Source organism: Phlebotomus papatasi, chromosome 3 (genome assembly GCF_024763615.1).
Source record: "Phlebotomus papatasi isolate M1 chromosome 3, Ppap_2.1, whole genome shotgun sequence".
Lineage (NCBI taxonomy): Eukaryota > Metazoa > Arthropoda > Insecta > Diptera > Psychodidae > Phlebotomus > Phlebotomus papatasi.
In genome coordinates, this window is record NC_077224.1 from 10,032,664 (window position 1) to 10,055,602 (window position 22,939).

The following is a 22,939-nucleotide window of genomic DNA, read 5'->3' on the forward strand; positions in this document are numbered from 1 at the left end:
TTTTTAGGAAAAGTCTTTTTAGGATCTTTAGCAAACTTACAACTTAGAGTTATATTTGCAGCTAATTTCCTAAAAAAGCTTGGAAAAAACTTGTAAAAGAACACATTTTTAAAGGCCTCTACACATTGGGAGCAATTTTCGTCAAAAATGCTCATTTGAAGGAAATTCCTTGCAGTGCCTTTAGGTGGAAACGTCAAAATTCTGTCAAAAATACCTTTTTTTGATAAAAATTACTCTCAATGTGTAGAGGCCTTAAAGGCGTCTACACATTGGTAGCAATTTTCGTCAAAAATTGCGTTTTTGACAGAAAATTGACGTTTCCTCCTACAACGCTGCAGGGAATTTCCTTCAAAAAAGAAATTTTTGACAAAAATTTCTCCCATTGTGTAAAGACCATAAAGGAAGATTGAAGCATATTTTTCATCGAGTTTGCTAGAACAAAGAGATGGCAAAGTATTTCATGCTTTGCGAATTGTTCGAACTCGTAACTTAGTTGCCATATACTGCAAAAGTAATTTCACATCACTTAACCTTTACCGGTTTATAACCGATTTGAAATGATTTAAGAATCGTATAGGGTAAGTGTGCCCAATTTCGGCCAGCTTCTAATTTCGGCCACTTTTAGTGTAATTTCGGCCATGCAAATAAATTAATTAAAATTATGTATGTAATCTTCGAATAGTCAATGAATTCATTTTGCTTTAAATATTTATTCACTTTATGATGTATTAACACGAAGATTGTTAAATTTTAGGTATAATTTGAATTTAAATTGTGTTGTAAAAACTCAGTGTGGAAAGAGTCTTTAAAAAAATGTGACAGATCGATTGTGTTTCTAGCAGTCTTACGATTTGTGGTGAAGTGCAAAAGGTTTTCCTTCGGTGTTTTTCATGAAAATTGATTAGTTTTTATTAAAGATTGTTTCTGTTTATGTTAATAGTGAATCAATCTTTAAATTTCGGGTAAAATTTCCCAGCTGGATCCTGTATTGGAAGAGTTCAGGAAGGGCAAATTGCTACGGGAACCTACGCGTAAATTTGAGAAACTACTCTGCAAGTTTTCAGGACAATTTATTTTACACGGAAGATTTCTGGGCTTGTGGGTCATATAAACGTATTAAATTAAATATTAAACTCGTTCCGTTTGACGTTTTGAAATTTTCTCTCCGTTGCGTCACAAAATATGGTCAGAAAAAAGGTGGCCGGAATTTCACTCAAAGCGGTCGGAATACTACCCAAAGCAATGCCCATATTATTATTAATTTTTCAATATTTTAGGAAGTGATTTAAAGAAAAGAAATATGACAAACTGGTCTTCAAAGTTCCACACAATCCTCCCGAAAAGGAAGTAACAAAAAATATCAATATGAATCAAAAATATTGCATTTCAAACTTAAGACTTCGGTGCTTATATGCAACTATGCCGAAATTTGGCACACTTACCCTATATTAAGAATGGACGAAATGTGCGTCTAGCCAACTCTTTAAGGACGAATGGGTCACCGGTGACCCAAGAATGTCTTTCTTTCGAAATGAATAATTATACAATAAATGTGTCTAATATTTTCTTATTTCATGAAGAATTTATTATGGAATATGGGGTTATGTTTGAGCTAACCTAAAAAAAAGTAGGTTATCTAATAACAAGAATTTTCCATGTGTATCGAAATGTGAAATTTTATTGCAGGATTCAAAAATCTACAAAATTTTTGTCATAATTTTAGAATAGAAAAAATAACTCTAGAAATATTTTGAAAGGTTAGAAATTGTTACGTTTTTAGGTTAGAAAATAAGAAGTTTGTAGTTTAGTGAACTTTTGCGTCTCTTGTCTTTTTGCTCTTTATATTCTTTAAATAATAGTATTTTACAACAATGAGTCTAATATTTCCTTATTTGGTGAACAATCTCTTCTAGAATATGAGGTTATGATTGATCTAACCTCAAAAAAAGAAGTGAGTCTTTTTGAACAGACTTCTGTTCACCTGGTACGTAATCCTAAGAATTTTTGTGTTTGTGCACAGAGAGCGGCGACAATCAGAACTAGTGCCACCCAACTTTACAAATTTCACCCAAATAGAGACAGGAAAAATTCCTACCTCCACACAGGCTTGAACTGGGGGCACCGGCTCTGAAGAAAGGCAAAAAAGAAGGGTACCTAAAAACAAGAAATTTCCATGTGTATTGCAATGTGCAATATTATTTCGCAATTTAAAAATCTAAAAAAAAATTTTGCCATAATTTCAGAATGTAAAAAAAGAGAACTCTAGAAATGCTTTGAAAGGCTAGAATTTGTTGTGTTTTTGAGGTTAGAAAATGAAAAGTTTGTGGTTTAATTAATTTAAACCTCTATTTTCTTTTTCTGAACAATTAAACAATAAGTTTAATATTTTTATATTTACGATGAAAAATTTATGTTTGGTTATGTTTGACATAACCTCAAAAGAGAAGGTTATCTAGTACCAAAAAATTTCTAAGTGTTCTGGAATTTGCAATTTTATTTCGTATGTCAAAAATCTACATTATTTTGCTATAATTTCAGAATTCAGCAAAAACTATATAGGTACCGTCGTTGCGGGTGACTTTGCACGTTTTTCGCTGTTTTTCAACTTTACTATCTAAAAATGGATAGTTAAAGTGAAGGGAGGGGGGTGAATGGGTAAAATTATTTGTATTCAGTTGTTAATGAATGGATTTTGTGCCACTAGCATTAATTTTATAAAATTTTACTATGTTTAAAAAAATCAAGAAAAAAGACTTGCACTTGGGATAAGGTGCGGGTGACTTTGCACTTTTTAATAAATACTAAAAAATCAACAATTTACGATAATAAACGACAATGAAGATCTTCACATCTAAGGGTAATATGCACGAGATCTACAAGATGACGTTGTCGCCATCTTGATTTGACGTTTCTGTACGCCATTTTGAATAACTTTCAAAATCTAAAACTGGTCCGATTGGGTTGAAATTTTAGTATGTTGTAGCTGATATCAAGACCTTTTCAGAACGTATCTATGTTCCGGTCTACGTCAAGTATTTACCTAGATACAGAAGCTAAAAGTTTAAAATTTTAAAATATTCATATTTTGGCAATCTTTATTTACTAATCCTTAATTTTAAAACCTAAACGAAATGCCTCAGTAATCATTAAAAATGGTTGAGGCTTTTGTTTTATATATTTATTTACTCTTACATAATTAAAAAAATAAATAAAAAGTGCATTTATTTATTTTTTTATTTTTTCATTTTTGCAAAAACAGTTTTTCAGATCTTCAAATAATATGCTGTTATAAAGAAAAACATTACTTTTCTTTTTGTTTGTTATTTAGATCTCGTCGCCTAACGATAGTACTGTCTTTTTTGTGATGTTTTCGATAAAAGAAGCTCTCTGTAGTTCTGTATTCATGAAAATGTCAAAATTTTGAACTTAGAGCCCCAGTATCCAGACAATCGCTTGACCTAGGTCGGATTTTATATATGTTCTGAAAAGGTTTTGACATCAGCTAGAACATACTAAAATTTTAGCTCAATCGGATGAGATTTTTGTTTTGACAGTTATTCAAAATGGCGGACAGAAACGTCAAACCAAGATGGCGACCACACCATTTTGTAGATCTCGGTCATTTTATCTTAAATTATCAAAAATATTTGATAATGTTTCACCAAATACTTCTATAATAAAGCTTAAGAAAGACCATTATATGCAATTTTATAATATAAATCATGCGTTCTTAGGAATATTATAATGAAAAAAAGTATTTTAATAAAAATAATGAACAAAATCGAAGTGGATTATTCTAGTCAGATAAATTTAGAATAGATTTGGGCAATTTACTACTCTGAAATCGATTTTGGAATTGCATCTTCAGATAACTTTTTCACGGAGTCGTTTCTTGACAAAATATCTATACTAGGATTTCATTGACTATTACTGAAACTACGAGAAACCTTTTGAGGATCATTGTACCTTACTTGGTACTTAACATATCCCTATATACTTTGAAATGGTAGACCGGATCGGCGAAGACTATCAATAAGTGCTAGAATTGTTCAAACTCTCACGAACAGCAGAGTGCAAAGTCACCCCCCGAGTGCAAAGTCACCCGCAACGACGGTATTTTAAAATGCTAGATTTTTTGTTTTGAGGTTAATATTTAAAAAAAGATGAATTTACTGTACTTTTGGATCATTTTTATTTTTGTTTCGTGGGTGTTTATGACACTTATTTTGCTTTGAAATTTTGAGGTTAGGTTCAATTTAACCTAAAAGAAATGAAAATTCTTGATCGAACAAGAGAATAAGGCTCAAAAATAAAAGAGTGCTATGCAAGTTGTAGAGAATTTCAAGACCTTTCTTGTGGTAGCTCATTCTTACCAATCGGTCAATCTATTCAGAGGGAAATCGAAAAAGATTTTTTAAAAATTAATATCCATAGTTGTAATTTTGATTATTTTGGAAGAGACATAGTTCGCCATCTATTGTCAGTCAGATAAGTGAATTGAGGTTAAAAAATCCAAATGAACAGTTTGTCTAAATTATTTAGGAAATATAAACACTTGTGATTATGCTCTCTGAAAGCTCTAAGGATGGCATTATGCATTTAATATTGCCAAGTTGAGTCTTATTTATGATGCTGTCGTATTCGCACTTAGTGGCTAGATGAAAGTGAAATTATTCAGCCTCATTTCAGCAGCTCTTCTTAAGATTTAACGCCAAATATTTATTGCTCTGAATATATTCAAATATTTGTACACATATTAATGCTGTTGCTGGTACTTGAGAATGGTTTTTTTTGCTTGTTTCTTGCTCTTGTGTCACGCTGCATCTCAGCAAAGCATATTATTTCAAAGTGATTATGGTCATAATTGTGTGGTTTGCAACTGAGAGTGCCTCTCTGCATGCTCTCAATCATGTTTTGGGCGTAACGAATTTTCCGGGAAAGTTGATGTCACACGCTTTAAATTTGACCATGTTTTTTTTATGGAATTATCACGTAGAAATCAGTCAAAATACTTTTTTGGAAGGCTCCTGCTGTTAAGACAAAAAAAAAAGTATTCCTCTTCAACACTTTTTGCCCACCTTCGTCTGGAGGGGATTTTAGCGTCTGGAATAGACATGCAGACAGATAAAATGCTTTGTGAAAAGATCAACACTAAGCATTCAATCATGCTTAGGATGACACTTGGCCAGGGAAAAAATGCAGAACAACCTGTTGATTTCTTTTAGATCTTTTCATAATTTGCCCAAGTGATTAGTCATCGTCTAATGACTCAAAGACATTTTATTTCAATTTTTAAATAATGGCAAAGGAAAAATTATTTAAATTGAGGTTGCGGATAATTTGATTTTAAAAAGTGTTTGGAAATATATTCTTTATAAATAATATTCGATATCTATAAATAGGTGGGATAATTGATGGACTTGTCAATTAGCGACAGAAACCAATTACTTTCAGCGTTGTGAATAAACTGTTATTATTCAATTGATTCTCTTGTTAGAACATGCAGACAAATTACCACAATTTGCAATTTATAATTTTCAATGGGAAAGATTAGTTCATGCAGTCATTCGTGTCGAGTTATTCTCGTATTGGAAGATATAGTCAGTGTATTGCACCCAGGAACGCCCCCTCAAAATAGGGATGACCTAATCAATTTTAAGACACAGGAAAGTAAAAATGTACCAAATTTCGGCCAGCTTGCAATATCGGACACTTTGTATTTCTCAAAGTTTTGTACTTTTTTACGTTCTTCATTTTTTAAAAGTTTGGCAATGGCAAAATAAAAGCAAAATAGCATTACCGCAACCAAGAAGATACTGGGGAAAAAGCCTTAGCAGAGTTCCAGTAGTGCAAGTAAACTTTATGTCCGATATTGCACGCAATGTCCTTTTAGTCAAATTATTTGACTATAAAACGATAAAATACTTATTGAATATAGTATTGCAGCGAAGAAAAACAATTGAACAGTGAAAAATTACATTTTATCAGTAAAAAATTAAATTTGGTTAGGAAAATAGATATAGTCAGCAAAAAAAATTGTCAAGTAAAAATTAACAAATTTAATTTCGCCATAAAAAATCAATCAGAAAAACAAATTTGGTTAGAAAAAACTTCAATTTGGTCAAGAAAAATATCTAATTTGATCAGTACTCAATTTAGACTTTTAAAAGCAGTAAAATTATCTTACAAGTTTTGTGGAATGGAAAATAAATGCAACTATCTCAGATGTAAATTTATTAATTAAATTTATTTTTGTGAAGATTTAGATTTTTTACTGAACAAAATTTCATATTTCATGGCTCCGGCACACCTTTTAGATCAGGAAAATTTCATTAAGTCGAAATTCGAATTCCTTTCTTTCTCACATGCTTTGAATATGTCTATCTCATTCTCTCGCACTCTTCTTCTTCTCTTAAACATCACTCCAAATTCAATTTAGCTCAATCGAATTTGGTATGCGAAAGGATGAGATAGTCAAATGTAAAACATGTGAGAAAGAAAGGTATTCCAATTTCGACTTCATGAAATTTTCCTGATCTAAAAGGTGTGCTGGAGTCATCACTACCGAAATTTAATTGTTTTTCGCTAATCTAATATATTTTTTCACTGACGATTTTTTTTGCTCAGCAAATTTAATTTTTTGCTAATCAAGTTTAATTTTTTGCTGCCCAAATACAATTTTTGTTTCTGACCAAATTTACTATTAGTTAACCACATTTGATTTTTCCTGGCTAAATGTAAATTCCAATGCTAATCCAAATTTGTTTTTCTTGCTAATCAAATTTAAATTTGTTGCTGACCAAATGTAAATTTTGTTTGTTGACTAATTTTAATTTTTTTTTGGCTAACCAAATTGTTTTTATTGGTTTATTTTGTGCTGACCAAATTTACTTTGTACTGATTAGATGTAAATTTTGTTGTTGACCCTGTTGACCAAATTTAACTTTTTTGGCTAATCAAATTTAATTTTTTCAAGGACTAAACTGAGTTTCTTTCTAATCAAATTTAATTTTTTCCTATTAAAATGTTTTCGTTGATTAAATTTAATTTTTTTTACTGACTAAATAATTTTTTGCTGGTCAAACTAATTTTTTCACAGACTAAACAATTTTTTTTGCTGACCAAATTTAATTTTTTGCTGACCAAATTCAATTTTTCACTGATCATTTTTTCTTGTTAATCAAGTTTAATTTTTTCTTCTGACCAAATTTGATTTTTTCCTGATCAAATTTAATTTTTGCTGATAAAAATCTTTTTCGCTGACCACGCTTAATTTTTTTACGAACTGAACTGAATTTCTTGCAACCCAAATTTAATTTTTACTGATCAATTTTTTTTTCGTTGACCAAATTCGATTTTTATACTGACTAAACAATTTTTTGCTGGTCAAATTTTTATTTTTCACGTACTAAACTAAATTTTTTTCCTTATCAAATTTGGTTGTTTTGCTGATCAAATTTAATGTTTGTTGGTAATAGCTCTGGCACACTTTTTAGACCAGGAAAATTTCGTGAAACCAAAATTCTCATCCCTTTCTTTCTCAAACATTTTGCATATGTATATCTTACTCTTTCGCACTCCAAATTCGATTGAGATAAATAGAACTTGTTGTGATGTTTAAAGAAAGAAGAAGAGTGCGAAAGAATGAGATGGACATATGCAAAGTGTGCGAGAAAGAAAGGGATTCTAATTTCGACTTTATGAATTTTTCCTGATGTAAAAGGTGTGCTTGTGCGATAAAAATCTTTTTCACTAATCAAATTTAATTTTTTTAAGGACTAAACTAAATTTCTTGCTAACGAAATTTTATTTTTTTGCTAATAATTTTTTTTGTTGTCCGAATTCGATCATTTTCCTGACTAAACAATTTTTTCTGTACAATTTTTTAAAATTTTAATTTAGTTTTTTGCTGCCCGTTTTTGCTATCCAAATTTAATTTTAGGAATTATGTTGAAAAAACGCCGTGCGATTTTTTCTATTATTTTTATTTTGGAAAAACTCAAGAGATTTTCTGATTTTGACTTATTTAAAAAAGTATATTATACACATCTTCCCTATAGCATCTCCCTCTCTGTTGTACAGTATTTCGTATGATTATTGTTTTTAAATAAATTGTAATTGGAGTTAAATTATAGTGAATTAACATTTAGCCAAATGTGTCTTAAAATTTTTCAAGAAAATAACTTTGAAATGTCATACCTTGCAAACAAATTGACGGATTTTAAAGATTAGATATGTTTTAGAACAGTCTTCGATTCGATTTAAAACATATCGGAAATTGGGAATTTTTGTAATGCAGTTTCTGTAATAATTTGGAAAAAGTGAAAAATATCAACCGATCCAACTGAATGCTTTCGGAAAATTCTCTATTAATTTGAAATTTATTTAGGGATATTCTAACAACCTACTCTATAAGTATGAGCTCAATTGGAAATGATTAATTTAAATACATCTTTCATATTAGCTGTGATTGTGAAAGAATGCCAGAAAAGATTTCTTTGAACACTCAAAGAGCTTTAATGTATTATCATCAAAGACCATCCATAAAACATTGATTTGGTTGGCATAAAGAAAGGCTTGTTTTTGCTTGGGGTTCCTCGTCTTTTTTGTTTGTCTCCTGGTAAAGCAAAAATAATTCAGTAAAGATGACTTATAAGTAGCATTATTCGGCCTTGACTTGAGACACTTAATGATGCTCAATGGACACAAAAATATACATATGTACAGCAATATAATTTCCATGTAAAGACACTAATAGTGATAATGATGTGGGACACACAAAGTTGTGTGATGACAAAAAAAACTAACACTGGAACCCATTGATGCTGGTCACAAAGTACCAAGAAGAAGTGTCTCGTTGTACGCTAAAATGCCATTAGAGAGAAGACGAGAGAAGCAGATTGCACAATTTTTCCATCTCTCGTCCCACGGAATAACTCATAGATTTTAGTGTTTAATGTCACCGAGTTTGACAATAAGAGGGATTTTTTGTTAATATTTATGCTGCTGCATCAAATGAATGTGTTCACTACCTATACCCAATGTCATTTGATTTTGTGATTTTATTGAGGTGAAGGGGTGAAGAATGAAAATGAGGATAAAAAATTCAGTTTTCTTTTTCTATTTGGAATTTACGACTATAAAATTACATTACATTGCCTGCGGTGAATCTAATCTGCAATGGTCTTACAAAACTATTTATCCGCATCTAGGACCATGTTGATCTCTCAATTTATAGAAAATTAGACTTTTATTGCTACGATTTATAATGTGAATCCCAAAATAACCTGTCTTGTTCTCACGATTAAACTTTTAGAACTTGAAATATTTGCAAAACTTTACTACTTTTTATTGGCCCCGAATCGAAATTAATTACAAAATTTGCCTAATCGTTGTTTAGTTTTATTTGCTGTTTTATGTTCTATAAGCCACTAACTTAAACACCTTTAGGTGATTTTATTTTATTACAGAGTGAAAATCTAAGAAAAACAAATACTAACCTTGTTTACTAACTTCTTCTTAATAACAATGTCATGTTAAGTAAGTTGTGCAAGTCTCAAAATATGAGGAAATTGCCGTTGCGCTCTTCTTGTTACGTTTTTTTTGTCTATTAGGGGAAAGGCTCATAATTCTGGACAGTTTCTAAATTTGGACACTTTGAGGGTAAAATTGGACACTAAAAATAAATTGATTAAAATGATGGATTTTTATTCCAATATTTGATGAATAATGCATTCTATCTAAACATTTGTTCTTTTTGGAAGATTTTAACACTAAATACGTTAAATTTTGAATATGATTTGAGTTGAAATTGCTTTGTTGAAAATTCAGTGTGAGCAATTGACATTAATGAAAATGAATTATAAAATAGGTGTGATTAGAAGGAATCACACCTAATACGACGATAATATTATGAAAAATATATAATAAAAAGAATATTTACCATTTTGTGAGTGTATGAGGTGACCAATATCGGTCATTGGTTTTCCAATTCAGCAAGAGAGAAATGAAATTTTTCCTATTTGAACATCGTAGTTGAAGTGTGGCTTTTCATCTATTCTCCATTTGTTCACCACACGGCTGAAATTTTCCTTAGGCCTTCAGTTAAAGCAGCTTCCTCATCTGAAATACATTTAAAAAGTAGTAAATTTTCGAGAAATAAACATTTAATGTTTGAAAAAGAAAATTACCTTCTGAAACAAGAAATTCCGGGATTTTTTCCTTATTCTCTACCTTCTCTTATATATATAACTTCGTCAGTATAAAAGAAAATTTGATCAGCAACAAGAATTAAATTTAATCAGCAAATAAATATTGTCATGTAAAAAATTTAATTCAGTCCGTGAAAAAATTGATTTAGTCAGCAAAAAATTAAATTTTGTTTGTCAGAAAAAAAATTAATTTAGTCTCTAAAAAGTTTTGCTTAATCAGTAAAAATAATTAAATTTCGTCAATAACACAAATCGCATAAGGTCAGCAAAAAAAAAATTTGATCAGTAAAAGATAGTTTAGTTAGTAATGCTTCTGGCGTAGCTTTTAGATCAGGAAAAATTCCTGAAATCAAAATTCGCATCCTTTTCTTTCTTAAACGTTTTGAATATGTCTATCCAATTCTTTGGCACTGAAATTGGTCAGAACTAAATTTAATTTGTCGTGATTTTCAAAAGAAGAATAAGAGTGCGAAAGAGAAGGACAGGTGTATGCGAAATGTTAGAAAAAGAAAGAGATGCGAATTTCGATTTCGCGAAATTTTTCTGATCTAAAAGGTGTGGTGGAGACATAACGGCTCTGGCACACCTTTTAGATTGGTCCAATTTCATGAAATCAAAATTCGCGACCATTTTTTCTCAAAAGATTTGCTTCAATCTATCTCAGCCTTTCGATCTCAAAATTGGACTGAACTAAATTTAATTTGGTTTATAGCGGGATAGACATATGCAAAGATTTAAAGAAAGTGATGTGAATTTTGATTTTATGAAATTTGACCGATCTAAAAGTAGTGCCAGAGCCATGAAAAATTCAAATGCAGTCAGCAAAAATATTCAAATTTGATCATAAAAACTTAAAGTTAGCAAAAGATTAAATTCGCTCAGCAAAAAAATGGTCGAATTTCATGGACCTAATTTTTCACAACAAATTAAACTTGGATTTTAGTGCGAAAGAGTGGAACAGAAGTATGCAAAATGTTTTAGAAAGAAAGGGATGGAAATTTCGATCGCATGAAATTCTCCCGATCTAAAAGGTGTGCTGGAGCCATCAGTAAAATAATTGACTTTGGCCAGGAAACAATTTAGCTAGGCAGAAAAATATACGTTTAGTCAAGAAAAAATGAAATTTTGTCTGCAAAAAATAGTTCAATCAGTAAAAAAAAAAATTGTCAGCGAAAACTTAGTTTAGTCACTAAAAAAAGAGAATTTGTTCAGCCAAAATATCATATAGGGGAATGTAGGCAGGCTTCGCACGTGTGAGCTTTCGAACGATGCGAATTTTCTCTTTAATTCCAAAGAGTTGGTTCCGGATTTCTTAGCCATAAGTTAAGTATTTATGAACCTTATCTTCATTGTAAAAATAGACAGCCAAGCCGTTCTTTCCTAGGTGCTAGGATCACAAATAGAAAATTGGCCCAAAATGGGTAATTTTGAGTGCGCACATTTCATTTGATTTCTCATAGTTAAACTCATTTCTAAAAAAGATCTCTTACACAGTGGATGAAGAGTATACTTGAGATGATATTTACATAATAATTTTTTGCATCGGAGGGAAATTATTTTCACGGTGGCGGAAAATTCGCAAGTACTACACTGTGTGTGGTTTAAAGCACTGAATGTGTGAGCGTTCGCCCATCCATCAGACAATTCCAGCTTAAAAATCATAACCTCACTAAAGCCTCATAAGTCACAGTGAGACAATTTAGCTAGGCAGAAAAATATACATTTAGTTAAGAAAAAATTAAATTTTGTCTGCAAAAAATAGTTCAATCAGTAAAAAATAAATAAATTTTGTCAGCGAAAATTTAGTTTAGTCACTAAACAAAAGAAAATTTATTTAGCCAAAACAATCATATAGGGTGAAAGGAACACCAATTGACACCCTACTCTGTACCATTTGGAATAAGAAATTCGAACACTTATCCTTATCGAAAAACGTAGATTAATGAAAAAACGATATATTACTTGCATTTTATTAGATAAATTAAATAAATTTCAACATTTTGACAAAAGTGCCAATAGGGGTTCCCTGTCGAAGAGGTTTTCATTCGACCCTAAATTGTTTTGAAGGGGAAGATCAGAGCGAGGGAAAATTAAGAACAAAATACTGGCCCTCAGGTCGAATTAAAGGGGGGGGGGGTCCCCCAAAGACCCAATGTCACTATCACTAATCATTTGGCCTGTAATTGGCGGACAGACAAATGGATCATTCACGAAGTTCGAGTTTGAATAATAAAAAAATCACAGTTTCTTTAAGCTAAATCAAACTCATCACTGATTTTCTCTCTTTGATGTGTAGAAAATATTTCATGATGGATTTAGCAAAATCACGTATAGACGCACATCAAAGTCTGCACACAACATACTTCCATTTTTAATCCAGTTTTCCAGATTATCAATTTTAAAAGTCTTAAGCTTTATCAATACGCACAGCATTTTGCTTTAAAGAAGCGAGAAAATGAGTGGAAAAAGAACAAGTACCACTTAAGAAATCTCGCTATTTTTATCAAATTAATACTCTTTCTACTCTGGTGTGAAATCACTAAAGTCACCAAACTTCTCCACATTCATTTTAAAAGAAAAAAAAGCCCAATACACTTGCGCAGACTTTTGTGATTAAAAATACGAAAAGAGCGTAGAATCCTCATTGATCCCCATAAATTTTATCCTAAAACTCACACAAGTCATTTGTTAAAGTTTGCAAAATTCTCCGAATTTTGCTTCCAACATGCCAAAATTTATAAATATTGCAGTCAGTAATAGAATATTATTGTGTATGAAAAAAAATGAGAAAAGGAGGAAATGTTCTGTCATATTATACACAGCAAAATGTATCCATGTCCTATACACATAATCTTCAATGTAATCTTTTAGCACTCTCCACTTGCCAGCATTAATTATTTTGGCACAAAGTCAAATAAATAATCGTTCGAAATGTGACACACATTTCTGCCATCAAGAAAATGAGAGAATTTAAACTATTTTCCCCCTTTTAAATAGCCATGCACCGTGATTTGTTGAGACTTTGCGAAGAATTTGATTGACAAAATAATTAATATTGGCTACATTTCATCAGCCAAATGTCGGAATTTTCACACTATGTTTAATCTCTGATTGAGGAATTGTAACATTTATCATGGCAATGATATAAGGCAAGGGATATTTCATACGAAATTTCACTTCTAAATGCGAGGGTGTACGAATCAAAGATCACTTAAAGAAAATAGTTTTGATGAGCATTAGAAAAGTGTCTTTTGCACCGGGAACGGAGGGAAGTCTTGGGATTAATCTTCTTCTTCTTGCAAAGTGAATGAGTCATACAAAAAAGCACGAAAACGCTCTGAGGTATTAACGGAATGTATAGAATCTTTATAGGAGATTGTCTCTTGAGAAATGTGCAAAAGAACTTACACATCTCAATGGTGTGTAATGAGTTTTAGAGTGGCCGAAGACGACATATCCGATAATTGTGTGTAGAGTGAGGATTTTAATTAAGATAAGTTGTTCTTTTACCACCTCACATTTAATCATTAACGATCTTTGATGTTGTTTCGTTCTGGGACGATACTGTCAAAACTCCTACAAGAGATCTTTTATTATTGATTGAAGTCCATTAATCTGAAATTTTCACCTTCCATACTTTCGTCTTGCATGCAACATGCCCTAAATATAATCTCGAAATGGTGTCAAAATGAGGGTTTGAAAATCAATCCCTCCATAACAACCTTAATACCTTTTACAACAGAGGTGTGCAAGAACCGTTGAAACCGAATAAACGTCAAAATAAGTTTGCTCAGCCCGTCTGACCAGGTAAGCGTGGATTATAGCCTCAATTAACCCCTATCTTTCATACCTTACTTTTAAGAAGCTCCCATACAAAATGCCCCTTACTAAATATATGTGAAAGACACTGTTTTGCGTTCATGGTGGTGAAGAGCGGAACTACGAAAATTATGTTGCCGGACTTGTTGCTCAGCTTTCAGTGACAAGATGGAATATTTTCCAAAACATTTCATTTGTTTTTAATATTATCACAAAGATTCTCAGTGTTTTTAGTGTTTTTTTAATAATAATAATAAATGTGCGTGAGTGCGTTTCGTGTAGAGAAAAGTGTCGTGGTAACTGTAGACAAATTTCCAATCTTGAAATACGTGTTTTTATTTTCTTTCAGGGTATTTTTTAGGAGACAATTTTTTTCATAATAGTTTTTGCTTTTCTAAAGTGTTAAATCGTTCATCGTGGTTCAATAAAACATATCCATATCTTTGTAGCTTCTGTCATTTATATAAAATTCGAAGGTGAAATCAGGATGTGGAATTGACAGTTTCATTCCACCGCCATTGATATCCGTGGCAAGATTCAGTCCTTAATTTGTGCCTACCACTCGGATCTTGCCGATGAGGTCTAAAATAGTGCCTAAAGTTGGGTGTTAATTAATGGCTCAACGCTGGGTCCCCCTTACCCTGTGTCAGACGGGAGGTTGCGTTTTGACCATTGACGAACAAGCTTTATTTGACGTTTTTTCGGTTTCAAACGGTTCTTGCACACCTCTGTTTTACAAAAAGGCGTAAGGTAAGTCTTGATAATATATGGCGAGAAGGAAGTATTATTGAGGTTAAACACGGAGTTAAATATCTAGGGCTCATGCTTGACAGCAAACTGACCTGGAATTCACACACTATGTACATCACTAATTGGGCTACAAAAGCCCTTTGAATATGTCGTAAAATGATTGGCCGAAAATGGGGCCTAAAACCCAATATAACCACTTGGATTTACGAATCCATTGTTAGACTAATCATAGCATACGGTTGCCTAGTTTGGTGAAAGAAGACCCAACAAACTAACTTAACATCCTGGACATAATACCTCTACAAATCTTTTTGCAGAAAAATGCAACCCAACAAGGGCCTAGCGATCACTATGATCAAGAACCTCAAACCAGGTAACCTTATAGGCCACCTGGAAATATTGAAACGCCTACCGAATATCCCGGTTGAAGTGGGACTGCATGATCTCAGAATCAAAAGATCGCTGAACGGGAACAAATTCAAGGTAGCAATACTTAACAGACAAGATGTACTCCAACATTTCGATGAATCGAAAAATCATTGGTACACGGATGCTTCTAAAATGGAATGAGGATGTGGCATGGGAATTGTTGGCCCTGACATATATATTTGACTCCCCCTAGGTGCTAAAATCTTAGTCTTTGAGGCAGAGATAATGGCCCTGGTTGTCTGCGCTGCAGAATATGGGAGGAAGTATCTAGATTCCACCACTACTAAAATATTCTCAGACAGCCAAGAAGCTCTGAGACTTGGGCTCAATCTAGTATCAAGATACCCTTTATTGGTCAAATGCCTACTTGCGGCTATTTTAGGAGCCGTATCACGCACCTTGTCAATGAGAAGGCGGCCAATGAGCACAAAGTACACTGGGCTAAACAGCCTGGTCTTCGACGTGATAAGCTAATCTTGGAATCAGATGGCAAATGGAGAAAAGACATTAAAAATCTCGACAAAGTGCAGTTAAGAATGCTAGTTGGCCTGCTCACGGGACACTGCGCTCTTGGCTCCCACTTAAAAAGAATAGGCATTAGCACGGATGAGATTTGTGGATATTGTCTAGAAAACGAAGAGGATAATATTCACATCCTGTGCTACTGTCCGGCGTTTGGGATACAGCGGAGCGTAGGATATCATTGGTGTTTGCCCTGTCTCTGTCATCAAAACGTCCGAATCTAGAGCTTTACTGTCCTTTACTAAGGGCACCAAAATAGAGCTCTAACAAACAAAAAGGTTGGGTACAATATATTGATCATTCGCAGTGCCCTGGCCTGTTTCTGGGACCACCTCAACAAAAGCAATAAGAATAATACTTAAATGGTTACAATATCCTTTTAAGGGACCGGGCCTCTCGCACCAACCTCCTCCAGTCCTGGTGACTCTCCAATCTTAGGGGAAAGCGCTCTACCTTCGGATGACTCAAGCTTCGGACAATTCATTTTCTTCTCTGAATTTTTTATTCACTTATTTCACTGAACTTTACTTTTTATAGATTTATCATTATGAAAAGGAAAACTTTTTTAAAGCATTTTTAACGTACATTATTTTCTGGTAATGTTTTCTGAAATATCACATTGTTCCATCTCTTTTTATCTAATAGTTAATATGACACACTGTGTCCATCGCATTCTCTATTCCAGTTTTCACTTTTTTGCAACCAAATCTTGCAACTGTCACCCAAAAAATGTCTGAATTAAGTACTTATTAAGGACTCGTTTTATGCACTTGGACAAAGCTCATTTTTAAGAGTATGGACAATGCCTTTAATCATATAGCATTGTTTTAGCAATTTTTGCCTTTGTGTTACCCGAGCATGACGTTTTTTCTCCAACGTCTCCATTTTCTTCCAAAACTATTCTTGGATAATTCAAAATATTATTGTGCAATTTTTCATCTTCAGACACATTTTAGAAGGCCGTTAGATGTCATTTCTTCCACTCAAGAAAATAAACTTGATCAAGTGTTAATCTAATATAACTATAGTCAACTATAAATAGCGTATTTTACATGCAATTAGGATAGGTTCCAATTCATTTGAAATATCGTGGTATCCCGGACAAATCCGGAACCGATATCAGCCGGTTATACACCGATAGTCAATTGAGTTCAAATCGAATTTTGGATATACAAATTGAATGCGATATCTCTTACCGTTTGATCTCTGAACTGGTGACTGATAAATTTTCAGAGAATTATTAATAATCGGGTATTTCACTAATTGTTTTCTAATTGAAAATTTCAAGACCTATGTAAATCCAATCTTGAAAATATCGGTTTAGAAATAAACCATTTAGAATAGTTTAAGTCCGGTATGGAAAATGGGATCACTGCGACAAGAAGTTTCAATAAAACTCGAGGATTTAAAGTTCCTTTACAAGCTATGATTTATATTCTCAATTTAATGAACCTTAACGAATGTTCTTAGATATTCCAAGGCACTGATTTATCTTTCTACCATCCCTTAGAAAACAAAAAAAAAATAATAATAAGGTGATATTTCTCTCAAAATTCTACATTTTATGCCTGTTTGTTAAATTTGCAAAATTCTGCCACATTCCAAGTTTTCTCAATGCCTTTTTGTTCCCAATGCATGTGAATGCATAAACCATAAACTATAAAAACTTGTGATTCATGCTATGTAAAATCCTCTTATTTTAATCGTATTTCGTTGAATCATCCCATGTATGTCACCATAATGATTTCCTGATTTTAAATACCGAAAATGAGAGCAGAAAATGTAAAAGAAAGAACACGAATAATGATGTAAAATCGGAAATTGTATAGATTTAGGGCGAATGAATATTTTGGAAGTTGTTAAATAACTTTTACGGCAGTCCAGAATGGTTGGCCATCAGTCATTCATCATGGATTTTAGGAAGAGAGGTATGTTGAACAATGTTCGGTGAATTGTTGATTCTGTTGGCACGTTTTGTAAATCACAAAATGACAATATTGTATAGAGATATTCTACTGAATTTGTGGTTGATGCTATGCATTTGTGTTCCTCTTTGATCAATTCTCTGTGAGTCTCTCAGAACGATTCCCATCTATTGGTGAATTAAATTTTATGACAGAGTATTTGACATAGCTAGTGATGTTTGTATGAAATTAATGGATACATTGGTCGGGTTTTCTGTATATATCTGTTTGGGGATCGTCTCATATTGTTGTTGACTTTATTTTGGTTGCACCAATTGTGCACAAGAGGCGACTCCAAAAAAAAAAAAAACAATTCTTTCGTATATTTATTCTGGTGGAAAAATGCAGTGTGAGAGGCGCGTTATATTTACATGGCTCATTTGATATTACAAGGACATAATTCATTATGAGGAATTTTTCATGAGAGATCGTAAAGATCGTACAGATCGTGTTGTAAATATTTTATTGAGCAAGTTGGTGAAGAACAATTTGCAACTTTGTATAGTGGTTAACTGAGAGATCAAAACATTCACTCCCATCACTCCGCCTGCTTCTCTTGGAAATTCCTACAACAATGTCAAACATAGTGGATTGTGTTGCTCACATGAAGTATACCGTTAGGGTGAAAAGTTTGCACAGAACGATCTAAATGATTCACTTCCCAGATCCACAAACCGAGGCTGGTATACCGTGAAATGAGACGGTACTGTGTGTATCAGAACACACACAGAGCACTATGATATAAAGCAGGTTAACCGCCTTGGGTGTTAAGATAGAATAGGAGAATGGGGAGTGCATAATGGGTCTAAATAAATGGCCTGAATTGAGAGTAGAATTGACTTGCGATCGATCTCCTTCTTTGTCGTCTTGAAATTTTACACTGTTATAGCCCAGAACTGAACCACATCCAAAGTATTGTCTTTGCATTTAAAACATCGTTGTAAGTACAAATCGTCGGACATGTCGCGCAGTTCCCAGCAACGATAGAGTTCCCTGTTCGACATGCCGCGACGTTGGCGGCGTACCAAATGTTCAGAAAGTGGTGGCCACTAAGGAGAACTATTGCTTCAACCGCGTTCGCTTTTTCACACGCCGCCGTAAGGATTTACATTAAAACGAACCCTTGACCCTGAAGTTGAACAGCGTTCAAACAGGGAGTTTTCGTTTCTGGGTTGTAGAGATGCTCTACGGTTTCTTGTTGTCCGCACCTCGCACTTACCGAAGGTTGACTTATCGGGTCCAAAACTCCCATTCGTAAACAAACCTTCGACAGCTTTATTCCTGTTCTCAATCGGTTTACCGTTCGCAATGTAAGCGAACCTGATTCATGGCTCGTTGTCAAACCCATCCTCACTACTTTCGATTCTAAATAAGACGAGATGAAAACCTAGGCAAGGAAAATACTTTAATTCTCGAACCATATAATAATTCCTCCTCTTGTAGACCTTTGTTCAGAAAATACGTCAACGTTAAAGGTTAGAGGCTTGCGTCGTGACCGAAAACTTGGTAGACCACTCTTGAAACCAGTTGCAAGTTAGGGCAACCGTTACATGTACGATTCTCAAGGATTCCGTCGTCTTCCTTCTCAGCTGCTATTGTTCAGTTTCTCCAAAAAGGTAGAAGTTTCTAGGAGGGTGTTCCCTTGTCTTTTCCTGTCTTTATGCTAGAACCTTCGTAATATTCAGGCTGAGATTATGGGTGACCCTTGTGCTTCCTTTTCTGCACGGTAATCAGATGGGCCATATTAATGACCGGACGAAGAATGTAACCTCCATAGCTCAAGGGAACCCTCTATCTTGATAACAAGAGGTCCCTAGTTCAATTCTAGGTGGACGTAGATATATTAACTGTCTGTGCTGTGGTACAAAATGGAGATTAGGTGTCCTTTGTACTGACGAACGCTCTCCGTACAAAATCGCTGCGATATGTCGCTGGACTTTCTAGTTACTTGTGGCCCCAGCGTCTTATTTTGAAGACGGGAGGGTACGGCTAAATTACTCTTTTCTGTTTCTACAGTGATACTTAGACTTTTGCCAATCCCCTATTCGCTTCACAAATGCCTGGGTCTTCCTCTTGTTTGTGTCCTCCTGGGCCTTGGGATGGTTAGGTGGTGCCCAGTTATTACCAGTCCAAAGAGAAGGTAGACGAATAACTCGTAAGAGAACAGTACATATTTTACACAAGCAACATACAAAACAAGACTGGAATCTTGAATCTTGAAGGTGCAACGGAGGACCAATCGTCCTGAGGTCTTGATCGCCTATCGTAGTTCAGAGGGTATTACACCAATCGTTTGGATGCAATCCTGAGTTGCTTGAATGATTGCATGGTTTCTGTTAAGATGGCTCCCTGCGTGTCCACAACAATCAGCAGTACCCCTCTGAACGTTACTGCGAACCTTTGCTTTGCTTACCTTATGCCCTAGACACACTTACGACTTAAGCCGAGAGACGACTTAGTGGAAAATTATGGAAATCTAGTTTGACCATTATTTCTAATATAATTACGCTAAGCCGTCTCTCGGCTAATCCTCAGGTCTGTCAAGGCCCTTACGGGGCTTTGAAGAGCCCCGTCCTATCCTCGTAGCGGACTGTGATGTCGGCAATGTGGAGCCCTTCCTGATTTTTTTTACAATAAGGTTAGGTCTGAGACTGGAACCGGACGTCAGAACGATTCCGAAATGACAAAACCTCATATTTTGCCATTTTTTCTCTTTGTAAGGGGAGTACTTTCCATGAATGTGTCCCAGTGCTTCCACCATTGCACCGCATCAACAAAACACTGACCTACATCGTTATAGCCGGATAAATTTTTAGAAATCCCGAAACAAGGCTATTGTTGCGAACAGGGGGGTGATATTAGCTCTGAAAAATGCGACCAGTTTTAATATAAATTTTTTCCTGTTTTCGTACACATTTCACGTGATATCTTCAAAACTACGTAGGTTTCCAATTTGGGGTTTTCGGCTGCCTATTCTATATTAAATTGGCTTTTATTTTGTATTTGTATTATTTGCTAATTCAATCTACAATGACAAAAAATAGCTAATAAACTCAGAAGTTTTTTTCGGCACGCTAGATACACATGGGAAACATAGGAAACGTCATGCCCCTGGTTGCGAACCTGCTTTGAGGCATACCTTGCCGAGGGGATGCTGCACGGCGCTCTTTAGGTGTTGAGTGCCGTGCATTATGGAATTTTGTAGTTACCCCTATAATTCATGTGAGCAACTTATACTCGCAATGAAGTAAGTCGAGTACTTATGCTTTCACAGTTAAGTTTGAGCTTGGGTTTATCATCCGCGCTGGAGTGACTGAATAAGCGTGTTGCAGCTATCTTGCTTGCGCATTCCTTACTCTGCGCTTTTAAGCTGCACGAGATTCCCGTGTTATTTCATGTGAAATAGTGAAGTAAATAAAAGTGTTGTTGAGTTTATCTCTTGGCCTTTGTTTTTCCTCCCTGTCGTCGTGGTCTCCGGTCAAATCCGCAACACTATATAATTCTGTGCGATTCAAACTTAAAACACAGATACAATTTATCGAGTGAAATATTTCACTCGACATAGATACAATTGTATATGTAGTTCTTTGAAGAATTATAGCCTTAAGGTGAAAAATCACATTTTTATGGCAACTTATGCCTATAGTTCACAAAAATCCCAAAATAATTCATTTTAAGGGTTTATTGCTTCAAATTAAGATTGCTTTTGTGAAAAATTGTCTTGTGTCCCTGAGATATTGATGGAGTGGCGTGAAGGAGTGATAGTATCACGTTGTACACAGAAGATCATAATTTGTCGATGTTCTGAAGAATGGCTTTATTGTTGAGCACGCGTCTTTCTGTCTTTGCCGTTTCTTTATTCATGAACTTCCAAATGACTGCCCAAAGGAGTTGATGCACCGAAAAAAAAGACAAATTGATCTAAATGAAAGACTTTTTTTTCTAAAAAAAAATTATATGGAAATTGTGTTGTGATCGTTGAACGCTCGAAGGTCTCGTATAAGCAGGTTGAATGGGCAACTATTGAGGAATTGAATCATTATTCATGGTCGTGAGTCCGCCACTGAGTTTCAGCCCTCGGAGAAGGTGTGATCACTAAACCGATTGTTATAGCATCATTCCTTCTAGCGTCGACATTTTATGATCGATCGCCGATGCTACGGTCTGGTGATCATCGGCATCATAATAACTCAATTCACATTTTCAAATTGACTCGTTGGCTGCTGATTGTTGAGTGTATCAATATGTGATTTTTCATTTAGTGGCCACTCAAGTGGTTGATCTCTCTGTCTAGTAATTTTCTCATGATTTTTAAATTGATTGAAAAATACAACCTATATTTTACCATCACTTTCATCTCAATCTCATTTTTCAACCCTATCCTCCGTGTGAGAGAAAAAGGTTTGCAATGCAGCTTTGTTAAATTTTCGTCAAATTTGACGATAATTTGACGAAGCGTTACAAAGCTTTGTGATTAGTAATCCTCTCTCTTTAACACCTGCTTTAATGACTCATTTTGGAAGCTACCCAAAAACCTTCTACACAAATATGACAGTCAAACACTCTAATATTTGCATTGGGAGCCACGAAAGGCAATAAATCAATTTTAATTGTTTTTTCTTAATGATTTGATGCATAAACAAATGTTTAACCGTGACGTGGGTTTTATAATCCAATTCCATGATCACTGAAATTCTTATTTAACTAATCAATCTCTGCACCTAGCCTTTGATCACGAATTTTACACAATTTTATTGCATATGCTAAATAGATATTTTAGAGATATCAGTCAAAAGTTGAATGTGTGAAATATAATACATTTTCTTGGATTGTCAAGAGCCAACAAGATATATTTCATTTTGTTTATGCTTGTTTTACATAAAAAAACACTGCTAAGACATGTTTTTGGATTAATAAACGGGTATTAAAAAATTAAAGAGGCATCTTATAATATTGATTCTTAACATTTGATATTAAAAAAAAAATAGTAAATAAATCTCAAATTAGGCTAGACACAGTAAGACAGTAAGTCTGCAATTGAGGGCTTTTAAACGTATAGTCTTTGAGTTCGAGCAGTAAAAGTCTATCATCGTAAAATCATGAATTTATTACAAAAATTTGTTTTAAGAAACATTAATAATGATTATTTGTCAGTAAATTCAAAAGTTTTAATAAATCTTTCTATGAAAGATTGTTTAACATTCAATAGAACAAAATATGCTTAAGAAATTAATTTGCAATTAT

General features: G+C 33.8%; 1 protein-coding gene across 5 annotated transcripts in view; it reads left to right on the forward strand.

Annotated features, from left to right (window-relative positions):
• Nucleotides 1-22,939, forward strand: part of LOC129806654 (ribosome biogenesis protein SPATA5) — a 55,438-nt gene that overhangs the window by 5,910 nt on the left and 26,589 nt on the right. The window contains exon 3 of one of the 5 annotated variants that reach the window (XM_055855409.1): nucleotides 15,098-15,273. The exons of the other annotated variants lie outside the window; for them this stretch is intronic. The gene's annotated coding sequence lies outside the window, so the exon portion shown is untranslated. Of the gene's footprint in view, nucleotides 1-15,097; nucleotides 15,274-22,939 lie in introns of those variants that run through there. 5 annotated transcript variants of the gene reach the window in all.